This window comes from Mirounga angustirostris, unplaced genomic scaffold (genome assembly GCF_029215605.1).
Source record: "Mirounga angustirostris isolate CCGP_5_RB_7025 unplaced genomic scaffold, mMirAng1.0.hap1 SCAF_10, whole genome shotgun sequence".
Taxonomy (NCBI): domain Eukaryota; kingdom Metazoa; phylum Chordata; class Mammalia; order Carnivora; family Phocidae; genus Mirounga; species Mirounga angustirostris.
This window is the reverse complement of record NW_026991718.1, coordinates 41,309,104-41,323,659: the sequence shown is the minus strand read 5'-3', so window position 1 is coordinate 41,323,659 and position 14,556 is coordinate 41,309,104.

Below are 14,556 nucleotides of genomic sequence, written 5' to 3'. Positions count from 1 at the left end.
TTTCTCCTTGTGTTATTGTGTTATTATAGGGTGTTATATACTTTATATTGTGTTATGATAAAATATGCTTAATATTGAATATGAATATTGAATGAAGATGAATATTGAATATTGAATGAAGATGACATTTCCTAAGATACATCTTTAAAAAAAATAATAGAACAGCACGATAATCTGGAGCTGACCATTCATTCATCCATTTACTTTTTTTTTTTAAGATTTTATTTATTTATTTGACAGAGAGAGACACAGCAAAAGAGGGAACACAAGCAGGGGGAGTGGGAGAGGGAGAGGCAGGCTTCCCGCGGAGCAGGGAGCCCAATGCTGGGCTCCATCCCAGGACCCAGGGATCATGATCTGAGCCGAAGGCAAACACTTAACAACTGAGCCACCCAGGCGCCCCTTCATTCATTTACTTTTTAAAATAAATATTTATTCATCATTTAAAAACATAACTTGTAAAGTTTATGGAGGGAATGGCAGTAACTGTATTAGGAATTGGGAGTCCAAATGTGAAACATGCTCTCCTTGCATTTAAAAAATGTCAGCATCAAAGGAGACATAAGGCAATATGATAAAAGTGTTACATGCAAAAGAAGACCCTTGGTCTTCACTGGCCTTTAATCACAAAGGCAAAGAAAGTAAATATAAGGTTTCCAGTATTACCCACTATTTGGGGGAGATAAACCTAAACAGTTTGAAGGATTTGTGTTCTCATATGAGGCAGAATTAGTCATTTCTATTTAGCATCCCATAGTAATTTTTTCAAAGCTCTTATATAGCCATCATACTTGGTTTAAAGTATTTTGTTTTATTGTCCTTGTCTAGTTGTTTGTAAACACATAGGAGAGATGGAATCTTGTTTTATGCAGTGGTGATTACCACTCTGTTCATCAATGTTACTCACAGTGATCGGTGTCTTTCCTGTTAAGATTTTTAAATTTTAAACTTTACAAGTAGATGATACTTATTTTTTAGATAACAAGTAAATGGAACCATGAATGTAATATTCATTATTTTGACAAAAATTGGCTAATTCTCATAAATTAATAAACTTCCAATTACAATAACATTAATAGAAGATATAATTTTTACTTGTTACACAAACTATTGCTTAACTGGAACACAAATTCAACAGTATTTAAGCTTCAGAAAACATTTGATACCTCATTGAGATGTAAGTACTAAAATTAAAGCTCAATTTATATCTGGTAAAATCAAGAGGGCTTTGGATGTTCTAACCAGAAGTTTCTGTCTCCACTCTGCTGTCACGGATAAGGTCTCCAGCTAAATAAGCTCTTTCTCAAAGGGACCAGATACAGTCCTTGATTACTCCTCTAAGTAGCGGATTTCAGTTTCCTGTCGGCCTGTGGAATTATCCAAACGAGCCAATTACATCCTCCCATGGGAAACAGGGGGCACCTCCCACAGCTGGTTGTGTCCCTCTGTAGCATTCAGTATCCTTTTCCCTAGGCTGTGAATATGATGAATAAACTATTGTCAATTTAATTTGTCCAGTGTCACGTGCCATGTATTGGGCTGTCCTTCCCTTACAGCCAGGGTGAAAAGAAAATGATTAAAATACTCTTAACACGTCAAATATTATAGTCAATCTGTGCCTTATTGAGGAAGATGGTAGGTGAGGTTTCATCTTGGGCAAGGGGCAAGGAAGAGGTACCTTGTCAAAGAATTTAAAAACAATAATAAAACTAACTAAAACCAGGCTTGTTTTGTTGTTGTTGTTTTGTTTTGTTGTTTAATTATCATCAAGTACTGGTAGCATTAGTGATCAAATTCTCCTCTTTGGGATGGGCTATCCTCTTCCCCACCCTCACCCATCATTGTATGCTGGAATAGCTAATACCTTGTATGCTTATCATCTGATCACTACAGATCTCTAGTAAAGGCAAAGTCACGATGGTAGAATGTGACAGTGTTGGAGAATTTCTTTCTAGTAAAAAAAACCTGAAAATCTTCAGGGATATAGATGACATATTGGTGTCCAGAGAAATGCCACTTATTGTTATGTGAAGAATCACAGGTGTTTAAGTGAAGACCATGTTCTAGGTGAAATTGAGGGTTAAAAACAGAATATAGGCTCTATGGCAAGTATTAATCCAAGAAGTCCTCCAAAAGTTTGGAAGGAGAAGTCTATATACAAGGACCACATGAGCATCATCCAAAACCAACAAATAAGCCACTGATGCCCAAATTTGAAAGTAAGTATACCTAAAATGAAAGCTATGCAAGTGCCTTTGAAAGATAGATAAATGTTCTCCCTGACAAATCCAAATGCAACCATTAACTTTAAAAGCGTAGACTTTTGAGTCCAAAATATGGAATACAAATCCCATCTTCATTATATATCAGTTGATCATTAGGAAAATGAGAAAGCTAACACTGAACAGAGTTACTTCAAAGAAGTGAGATGTTTGATATAAAACAGCTGGTGGTCTCTGGTGCTTGCGAGGGTTAGTAAAATGCAGTCATCAGCAAATTCCTGACGGGGCAGCATTACCAAAGTACAGGTGTGCTCGAGAGCATCCACTGGCAAACAATCAAGATTGTTAAGGAATAAAAACAAACAAACAAAAATCATGGAAAATATTGTGGGGCTAGGAGGACGGGAATGATAGAGTATTTGTGTGATCACTGTGGAGACTCTGAAAGGCAGTAGGAGGAGCCGTCTTTAAATTCCTCAGGGACAGTGACTTAGAAGACGTGTGTTTGACTGCCCAGCCCTGAGTGACTATTGCCCTACAAAAGGTAAAGGGGGAAGCCAAACATAGGTTAGAAGTCTAGGAAAATATTCTAACTGGTAAATAAAGAGGGTCTGACCTACTCTAAGTACAGTGGGAATACTATGAAGGGGCAAATCTGAAACTCATTTTGTTTGTAATTATGACTGGATCTGGTGACAGTTCAGAATAAGGTTTGAGGACTAGGATAGTATGTGTTGTCCTGTTATGAATAAGGGAGACAAGAATATAAAATGTTTTAAAATTCCCTGCTAAGGAACTGAAAGTAATATGGGACATGGCAGAGGAGAGAAATTATTGGTATAACAAGAGAGATCTTATACATTTGGCTTATTATAGATTTAAGAAATTTCATAAGCAGAAACAGAATACTCTTAAAATAAGAAGTTGTGGCTAAGTCCAAGTTCCATGAAATAATAAATAAATAAAGTGGTAGCCTAGGCCGGTTAAGAAGGACTATATATAATCAATTTCTGCAAGACTTGTTTAACTGTCAGGTTCCACATTTAAATGTTATTGCCATTTTACACATGGGTTAAATTAACTTAAATTAGTTGGCAATTAGTGTAATAAGAATGATATTTTCAGGGCGCCTGGGTGGCTCAGATGGTTAAGCGTCTGCCTTCGGCTCAGGTCTTGGTCCCGGAGTCCTGGGATCGAGTCCTGCATTGGGCTCCCCGCTTGGCGGGGAGTCTGCTTCTCCCTCTGCCTCTCTCTCTCTCTCTCATGAATAAATCAATAAAATCTTTAAAAAAATGATATTTTCAATTAATTTTCCATATTTAAAATAAACAAATAGGAAGCTGAAAATTTATGTCTGGCAGCTTTGCAACAAGAAGCAAGTTGCTGGGAGGAGATGAGGAAATCAAGGCAGGAATGAGATAGAAATTTTGGCTAACAGAAGGTTTGGAGCAGATGTCTCAGTGTGTCTTCAAAATGGGAGAAGAATAAAGTAATATGAGGAAAAGTATGTCTTTTGATAAAATATTCTAGTGACATATGATAGAGATAAATATAGAATAAAATACTAAATGAATGAATCAATTAATAAATGACTGTCCATTCTGAATTGATTGACTAATGTAAGTATCTTGCAAGAATTAGATCAAGAGATTTTATAGCTCTATTTAATGAACTAACTCCAAGAAATGAAAAGGAGAGGGAAATAGGATGTCTGGTTAAGCACTGTGAATACTGAAATGATTTATTCACTTTTACAAGTTTTTCTTGAGCTCGACCTCAAGTGCTAAGGCTGTTTTACTACTATTTGGATATAGAGGGGAATTATACCATGCCTTCAAAACCCACTCAGAGTGTGCAAGAAACCTTTAATTATTTAAGATTCATTCATCATTTGGGTGTTGGGAGAGGCATATAGTGCAAAGGAAGATCTTAACTTCACCATAAAGAGGAAGAGGGGGAGACATAATTGGGAGGAGGGGAGAGTTGGCATTTAAATAAGATACAAAGGAAAACATGGAAGAAAGGTGGTTGAGTTATATAGAAAAGCTTCCGAGGCAGTATCTTCACTGCAAAACATTATTTCCTTAAAGATGGCATATAGAAAGAGATAGTATTTAAAAATATAACAAAACATTTAAAGGGAGCATCATAGTAGAAATAAACATACCAACACGAGCGATAAAATTGCATATTATGTGTATCGGTGTGTGTGTGCCTCTATATTTTATAGGGATATATGCAGTTGATATAAATATACACATTAAAATATATAACATAAATGTGTATTCATGCATATGTTTGTATAAGAATATTTAAATAGCATTATCCACATATGTATTGTATCTATATATACTCAACTACAGAGTCTGTAAGCAGATTATGTCCAGAGTATTTGCAGAACTTAATTGTGACAAACTGCGTGTGGGATAAGCCATGCTCAAAGGATGGATACATGGTCCATTTCATGAGAACAAAAATATCAAACAAGCATAAACTGCTATAATAAGTACAAACAAGTATAAATTAAGTTATGATAGTAGAAAATGTATATTGTTTGGAATTACATATTTACTAATAAATATCACCAGTAGGGTTGGCTTCATGAAATGAGATCTGTGTCACAGAGGAAGGTCCATGCTCGGGCTTTGATGCTTTGTGGCTGTTGGTTTGAAATTATTCATCATTTCATCTTTTAATTTAATGAAGTCCAATGGGGCAGTAGATTCTCACCTGCCTGCTTCCTGGCTCTACCCAACAACAGGCGCAACTCCCTGCAGGGAGGGTCAGTGCCCATTCTGAGCACCCGCTTATCCACAGGGTGGGACCCGGGGTGCCGGTGAGGGTCTGTACTTGGCACGAATATCCCTGTGCCTGAGAGTGTGCAAGAATTAAATAGCAAATACAAAACATCGGGAAAGGTCAAGAAAGACAGTACTTTTTTTTCTTCCATTTAGAAAAAGGGTCCTGGCATTTTCATTTTGCACTTGATTGCACAAATTCTATGCGTGGCACTGGCCACTACTAATTATTAACCTTTCAGAATGCCCCCTTCTCCTGATAATAAAAAGCGACTTTTATTTTCTTCTGCCTGGGTGTCAGCCTCTCGAGAACTGCTCATCCATGCAAGGGGCCAGCCATCCAGGTATCACCACATTTTCAGAGTCCAAAGCAGCTGTTCTCTCATTCTGCCCAAACCCCTTTCAGATGTTTACATTGCTGTTTTCAGTGGGAAGATAGTGGCTCTTATCCCACTTAACCGTTTTAACCTGTGCTTAAGGTACAAGGAGTTAAAAAGAAAAGGGCAGAGGGAAGGGGGGACTCAAATCCCCACCGCTTCGCTGAAGAGATAGACTGGGACTGACATGCCATTCTAAAATTCTAGTTTTCAGAGCAAGGGAGACATTCTTTGTAAAAAGCCATGGGGAATCTGAGAAATGGACAAAAACAAATATGAAGAAGCTGAGACTGTAGTGTGCTATTTCATTTCTGAATGGAGTGACTTGAATCTAACGTGTGGAGAGATGGGCTATCCCTGCATGAGAAGAAACAAGTATTCTTAGATCCTTTTCACTTATTTATATTGTGTATAGGCTAATAATATATAGTTTTAACAAGCCTCATTTCATGTCTATGTAGTTTTCTGATTTACTTTGAAACATTTTTTGCATTAGAATTCTTTTGGCATATTAGCTAATATTTTGGTGGGGGAAGAGTTTAATTCCTCCTTTAAACAGTTTTTTAAGTATTTTAATTTTTGTTTTTCAGTTTAAAATAGTTTAAAATACTAGCAGCAGAAGAGTCACCATGAATGTAATATATCAAGATCAGATTTGCAAGAGTCAGGGAAGAATAATATAAAGGGTATTGTGGGCGCCTGGGTGGCTCAGTTGGTTAAGCAACTGCCTTCAGCTCAGGTCATGATCCTGGAGTCCCGGGATTGAGTTCCGCATCGGGCTCCCTGCTCAGCAGGGAGTCTGCTTCTCCCTCTGACCCTCTCGTGCTCTCTGTCTCTCATTCTCTCTCACAAATAAATAAATAAAATCTTAAAAAAAAATTAAAAAATTAAAAAAATAAAGGGTATTGGTATACATATAAAGTTAGAATGATCCTAACATCAGGATGAGGTTGGCTCTGTCTGTATGATGCAAAATGTTTGATTGTTGGAATAGATTAAATGGATTATTATAATTGCTTTTTTTCCCCTGCCATAGTGGGAGATAATTTAGATGCTGAGGAAGGGCCCCTTTGTTAATAACAACTAATAAGTCTTTGTCAACACAGCCTAAATCAGACCCATTAACAAGAGGATAATCATCAGCTTCCTCATTTTGAAAAAAAAAAAAAATTGTAGAGTCTAAAACCAGAGTGAGGAAGCTAAAGAGTCTAGGTTTTTTTCTGCCTATAATTGCTATTTGACTCTGAGTAAGATGCTAGCTGCTTCTGAGATGATAAGTATGAAAGTTGTTTGAGAACATGGAAAATGTACCACATAAATTCAGAACCTTTCACCTCAAGTAATGATAATGTACTGCTCAATCCAATTACTTTGAACATTTCAGTAAGTAGAAATGTAGTCAGATATTTTCTATTCTGTTGTATTGTTATTGCTTCAATGTCATCGATTATTTTAATTTTCCAAGCATATTAAACACCATATGATTCAAGTTAACTTGATTTAATTTACCTTGGTTATAATTATGAATCAGTGATTAGAATATCATAAATGTGCTATAGAGAATGGGAAACATTGATTTATTGGATAAACTATTTAATGTAGAAACTCCTAAAACAGAGCATTATAGGGCTTTAGAACATGAACAGGAAATTAGGGAAGACTTGAGTTGTAATACTAAAACCGCACTTGCCATTTGCGTGGATATTAACTCGGTTATGAAATCTCTTTTTGCTTTAGTTTTCTTACCTGAATCTGGGAGCAAGGAGAAGCAAAGATGTGTCCCTGTCCCTTTGGTACATTATGAGAAAGGAAAACAATTACTTTTCTTACCACTACTCCTTCATTTTTCTAACACTCAGTTCATTTATATCTTTTTTTTGTTTATTTCTCCCTTTGTAACTTAGATTAATATATTTAAAATCTTAATTAACCAATATAAAATAGATTTAAGAATCACTAGAAAAATAAGAAAATTAACAAATTTACGTTTCTTCTCAAATGTTCCGTTTGCTCAAATTTGTTAATTACATTTGGAATTTGACATTGTCCAAATCTATGACATTTAACTTCTGTGTTTACGTTTCCCACCATTTCTCAGAATCTTAGCTCAACTTCAAAATGGATTCAATGCTCATCACAGGTCCTTTTCAATTAATTTCCCATATTTAAAATAAACAAATATCCATTTCTATCCATTTCTCAACCATCACCATTAGAATTTCAACATCAAGTTTGCTTTGTTTTATTTTTCCCAGGATGCCTCATGGATATTATAATTAAGAATCCTCACCCTTCCCATATTGAAACTCTCAGTCTTTTACCTTTATATGTGAATTTAAAAAAACTGTAAGCCATAATATTCTTAGTCAACACATTGTTCCCTTAGCACTCTGAAAGACATGACAAAATCTTTGGTTATTAGAAGGTGATGCAGAGAAGACTAAAGCCAGGCTTAAAATTCTCTATTATACAGTTGACTACTAAGAAGAGCTTACAGAGCAAATACCTAGAGGACCAATAGGGACATCAGATGAGAAAGTTATCAAAATGTGACAGCAAAAACTGTACCAGACTCAGATCAGAATATTACATGGTTGTATTCTTTAATTATTCAAAGATAAAAGTTACTCTTTTACCTTTATTGAAGCATTATAAAAGATAATAAACTTCTAAATACTCTTTGAGGAAGAAATAATGGTATTGAAAACCTATAAAGCTAAATAAAATGAACATCATCAAAAAAGTCTTGAATAAATTATTGATAAAGTTCTGTATTATGTTTGAGGAGTAATAAGGCATAAGTGAAGTTTATGGCAAAGGTGAAAATTTTATGGAATGTGTTTTTGACAGTCCTTAATAAATTGTTGTACTATCAATGTTCTAAGGGTTAGTAGATTTAGCAATTAAAATCAATAATAACAGAAAGACTACAACATTAAAACCGTCCACAGCTACCAAAGTACAGTGGATCCCTGAACAGCATGGGTTTGAACTGCTCAGGTCCACTTATCCATGGATTATTTTATAGTACAGTACTGTAAATGTATTTAATCTTATGATTCTCTCTCTCTCTTTTTTTTTAAGATTTTATTTATTTATTTGACAGAGAGAGACACAGCGAAAGAGGGAACACAAGCAGAGGGAGTGGGAGAGGGAGAAGCAGGCTCCCCGCTGAGTAGGAAGCCCGATGCGGGGCTCGATCCCAGCACCCTGGGACCATGACCTGAGCTGAAGGCAGAGGTGTAACCAACTGAGCCACCCAGGTGCCCCTCTCTCTCTTTTTTAAAAGATTTTATTTATTTACTTAGAGAGAGCGAGAGCACAAGCAGGGGAAGGGGCAGAGAGAGGGAGAGAGAGAATTCCAAGCAGATTCTGTGCTGAGGACGGAGCTGGACACAGGGCTCAATCCCATGACCCTGAGATCATGACCCGAGAGGAAATCAAGAGTGGGACACTTAATCTGAGCCACCCAAGTGCCCCCCTCTTATGGTTTTCTTAATAACATTTTCATTTTCCTAGCTTACTTTATTGTAAAAATATAGTATATGACACATAACACACAAAATATGTGTTAATCAATGGTTTATGATACCTCTAAGGCTTCCAGTTAACAGTAGGCTATTTGTTAATTTTTTGAGGAATCAAAAGTGGTACATGGATTTTTGATTTTGTGGGTATTGGTGCTCCTAACCCCCATATTTTTCAGGGGTCAACTGTATTTAAAAAGAAAACTGCAACTTTAGTTTAGAAAGAAATGCTCAAAGTTAATTTAAAAAAAAACAAACAATGCTCCTATTTTAAAAGCTACACTACTAGAAATATAGCCACAATAGAATAAAATAAAAGAGGCCATAATAGAAATATATTTTAAAATCTGAAGCCATTAAAAGTGAATATGCCCAGGAAAATTTCACAGGTATAATGCTAAACACAAAGAAGAAACCACAGACCAGTGATTACAGTCATACTGTACAAAATAAAAACAAACCTAGTCAAAAATGTGTGAATGTACATATTTATATGTAAGTGGCCGTTACTGCGACTGAAAAGAAGCACAAGCAACTGCTGACAGTGATTTGCTCATAAAAACAAAATGGCAGTGCTCTTTTTTTTATGGATTTAATTTTTAACATAATACACTGAAAAGGATCTAAATGTTTTAAGAAACAAATAGGATCAATATTAAAAACAGGAATTGTGAGTTCATTAAATATCCTACCATTGATATGAATAAATGATATTTTATATACTCTCATTCACTGGAGATAGACTGCTCCTAGTCTTTGCTAATGTTTGTAAATAATGACTCTATGCTCTAAATAATGACTTCCTGTGCTATTTTAAGATATAAAACCAGCTGGACAGCTAATAAATTCAATGGAGGGGGGATGCATTCACACTATACATAGTCATATACATAGCTCTGTGTGTGTGTGCATGCACGCGCGTGCTTCTGGTACTTTGTATCCTGTACATAAACTGCTAAAAATTACATTTGATCTAATAATCTTTATATTTCAAAGACAACCAATGAATCAAAAATGGATTTATATAATGTGACAATTATTCATGTGTAAATGCTCAGACCAAGCAATCATCCAGCATAAACTGTGTTTTAGGGGACTGGATGAAAGTCTAGTGCACTACCATATAAAGGGGAACACAGAAATTAGTTTTGTTTGTTTGTTTTTGGTGCATCTGTATTAGAATTGTTCCTCTTATGTTTCCTTCCCTTCGTTTCCATATTTATTTCAGTGGATAGAATAAATCTTATGTTATTTTCATATCTCATTCATCAATAGCAATCTGAATTAGTTCTTCATAAAACAGTTAAAGAATGCAAGTGAAAAATTAGAAATTTGTTAAGGGAAAAATTCAATATGTCAGGACTAGTGGAATCTCCTACCATCATATCCTTCCTTGATTCATTTATTTGTTCATTCCTTCATTCCTTTCTTATTTCATTTCTTTCTTTCTTCCCATCAAACTGATCTTTAGAAATATTTTATAAACCTTGCAGTCCTTATTATTGCAGTATATTCTTTACAGATCTATGAAGCTGAGATTGCCAACATGCTAATCTTCCTATGTTTGATCTTCTTCCAAGATAGGGCTTGCCTTTTCCTGTGTTCCTTAGTATAATATTTTTCAAGCTTGAGTAAATGCACCATTTTTCCTTAAAACTGAAAATGGCCAGTTTGACGCAAATTTTATTTCAATCAAATCTTGTTTAAGTACACACAAATACAAATTTACGTTCTTTATTATTTTACCTCTTATTTACGTATATCCCCATTTAAATTACACTCACATGGTACTATGGAACTAATAATTTCACATTAGCAACATTAATTTTCTTCTTCCAGTGTGTTAATATCACTTAGATTGCATTGTGGTTTTTTTTTGGTTTTTGTTTTTAAGTTCGACAAGCCATAAGTTTGTGCTGTGTGATGCTCTGCTTCTTTCACTGTTTCCTTCTTTTCCAGGTTATCCTTTCACCTTCTTTTGATGTGAATGCATCGTTTACATGTTAAGTACATGTTAATTCTGCCTCTTTTCTTTCTTGCCTGTTCCCTCGACTTGATAGTAAACAAAACAAAACAAAAAAAAAGGAAAAGCAGTAGGAGCATAGATATCTCTAATCAAGTGGTCACCCAGAAAAATACTCTGAAAATGTTGAGAGAATTATCTTTAATAGCATTACTCTTGCTATTAATTAATCATTATTGTTATTACTAATGGAAAAGACACAAACTTCTAAGAATACATATGTGACTTCTATTTAAAAAAAAAAAAAGCTGAAATGGCAGAATTTTCAGTACTCAGAAAGACTATGTTTGAACCTGGACTCCTCCACTTTCTATTTGTGTTGATTTATACAAGTTAGTTGATTTCTCTACTTCTATTGGACATTATTCTACTTCTTTGGACAACATTAAACAGGCAATGAAGACTTTATTGAAGGTCATTGCTATGGAGCAGAGAGGATAGAATTCAGCATGAACTTACATCTGCTGAAGCAAAGGACTGGAGTGTTTTTAAGTGTTGGGATGGCTAGTGGAAAGTGCTGGAGGACCTACTCAGGGATGATCAGTGGGATTGAGCTATTCCTAAATTTAAGTGTTTTTCTCTGTGGTTAAGCTATCTATGTTTGCTAATTAGTGCCCATAGTTTCCTACTCTACTTCAGAGACTGGGAGATCTGGACAATATCTTCCCCGGTGGTCACATTTCAAAGGGATGGCTCCCAGGTCCTTGAAAGAGACATTCCTGAGTTTTAAACTGTCAAGAGGTTATTTTAAAAAGATTTACAACTTAAAGGGGCAGAGAGAGAATTTTTCATTTTAAACTTTCTAAAATAAATGCTCCAAGAAAAAGGTCAGAAGAGGCCTAGAGTCAGAAAGAAGGCTACCTTAGTCTTAATCAATCTGAGGAGAATGTTAAGGCCATTTGGTCAGTGCTGTAAAAATGAAAGTAATGGCAATACATAGTTCAATGGATTTTTGATGGAATTAAATAAAATTATAAAATTAACTTACCATAAGACTTGGAATTTAATAAATACCCAATAAATTTTATTATTGTAATTATTATTAATATTATAAATATTTTTATTATTCGGGTGCTCTCAAAGTTTCTAGTGGAAATGTCCAGCGTACACACAAAACTTATTTATGGGGCCTACTTAATATATGGGATAGCCTTATATAATCTGCTCAACTTAACTTCCTGTTTCAAAAACATTATTTGGTGAAGATAAAATAACTAAATTAACAATAGCAACAACAGCAAGAATAGGACAAAAACAAAAATCTAGGTATTTATCAATTGTTCAAGGCCTAACATTAAATATTAAAAAACTCACATATATAATAAAATAAAAAGAGAGAGCTGATTAGACTTAATAAGCAATGAGAACAGTGTATGAAGTCAAACTTCAATATATGAATGTAAAAGATAAAATGGTAGAAAACTGCTTTCAGGCTCTACACTTGGCTAGAATAAGGCTGCCATGGGCAATCACTTTTCGAAGAGCCTCAGAGATTCCTTTCAAGACATTATGATTCTGGGCAATGTGTTCTGATATCTTCCAGAATCAGTTATGCTTTGATGTTACAGAGCTGAGCTCAAAACTAGGAGCGGCCAATAGAGCTCTTAGTTTGACCTAATACTATGATACAAAGGATCTGTACCACTGCTCTGAATGAACGCAGAATCAAGTGGCAAAGTCAGTGCTTACCCAGGACCCAGTACTCAAGAACCTGCCTCTCTTGACTCCAGGGAGGATAAATACTGCTGGGGCTCAGGCAAAATGTTGATTGAGGAGCATTGTGCAATCTGCATTCATTGCTGAAATGAAAGTGTTTTGGGTCTGAAAGAGCTTCCATCTTGGTATTCAGGATTATGAAACTGACAATGTATAATTCAGGCTTTGAAAACTCCATTGACTTTATCAGTCTACAAATATGAAACAAGCTGATTTAGATCACTGCAGAATGCCTGTGATCTGAAGCCATGCCACCTGCTCACTATTTAAGGGTGCTTACCCTTTTCTTTTGTACCCACCGTTCGCAATCTACATTATAGCATAGCTATCCTTCAACCCACATCTGAAGTGTCACATCCTCTATAAGGATACAAAGTATTTCTCTCTGCTGACACCTCAGGAAAAAAAAAAAAAAAAAAGAACATAGTGAATCACTCTTGGGGCAATTTAACTTTATACTATTTGCAGTACATTTTAAGGAATTCACACGGTTAATTATTTGAAGTGGGGAGTGTGGTTTCTGGAGACAAACAGAGGCATGCTGAACCCCAGCTCAGTAACTTACTCATGTGTATCAACAGCAAGTCATGTAATTTCTTTAAAGTCTCAGTTTCTTCATTTGGAAAATGAGGATAACAGTAGTACAGAGGCCATATACTTTTGGAAACTAAATGATACAATATGTAAAAAAAAAAAACAAAAACAGGTAATAGAGTTTCTGGTATAATAAAGATTTGTTTTTGTTGTCATTTTCAGTAATAATTGCTCAAAATTGTTGTTTAAATAGAATTCAACTTCTTATCCGGAAACTACCTATTTTTGTTCCATAATGAATTATTGAAAATCGGACTTTAATCCAGAATATGTAAGAATACATGCTTAAAAATCAATAGTCTCAAAAGTATAAAAGTCCATGTGAATTCTTCTATATAAAACAATCCCCAAACATATCAGTCCTCTTATCTCTCAGAGGTTCTCAACCTCCAACTGTCCTAGATCTCAACAGTGCTTCTTTTTCTCACCCAGCCCTCATTCCTCCAATGCTGCTCTCAGGAAATGAATGCTGTAACTCACTTCTCCCTCAGTGAGTCTGGTAGCAAGTCTCCCTTCTTTCAGTTCCACTTCACCACCTGTGGAATAAAAGATATTGCAACTAAAAGAATTATTGTACTAGGGGCTTCTGGATGGCTTAGTTGGTTAAGTGTCTGACTCTTGGTTTCGGCTCAGGTCATGATCTCATGGGTCCTGAGATGGAGTGCTGTGGTGGGCTCCGCACTCAGTGGGGTGTCTGCTTGAAGATTCTCTCCCTCTGCCCCTCCTCCCACTTGCTCTCTCACACACACACTCTCTTTCTCTCTCTAAAATAAATAAATCTTAAAAAAATAAAAGTCTTAGTGTACTAAATTGCGAGATTGTGTGGGTGTGGATGTTTCTCCCAACATCATTTCAGACTGTCAAGTTGCAAATGGAATGGCTTTTCCTTAGGGAAAATATTCCTTCCTAAGTATGTCTTCAGCAACTGACAGTATTTCAAAAACCATTAAATTCCAAATCTGTGAGTTACCTCATAGTTCATCCAGTCCAATATACTTCCCAGTGCTGAAATTCTACTGTCTTGAATCTTCTTTTAAAAACATCCTCCTTCATTCTGTTGCCATTCATGCCTCTCCATACATGTGCACACTTCTGCACAATCCTCCCTGAGCATGCTTTCCTCAACAGTAGTCCATTGTCAGGTACCAAGGGACACCAACTTTCTAGAACTAACTCTTTGATAACAGATTTACTGTTCTGTTCTTTTTCTCCCATGTCAGGCTCCATTTCCATTTGCAAAATCAGAATCACATTTGAACTAGGTCTGCCTGGCAGGGCATTATATTATAATCATATTAT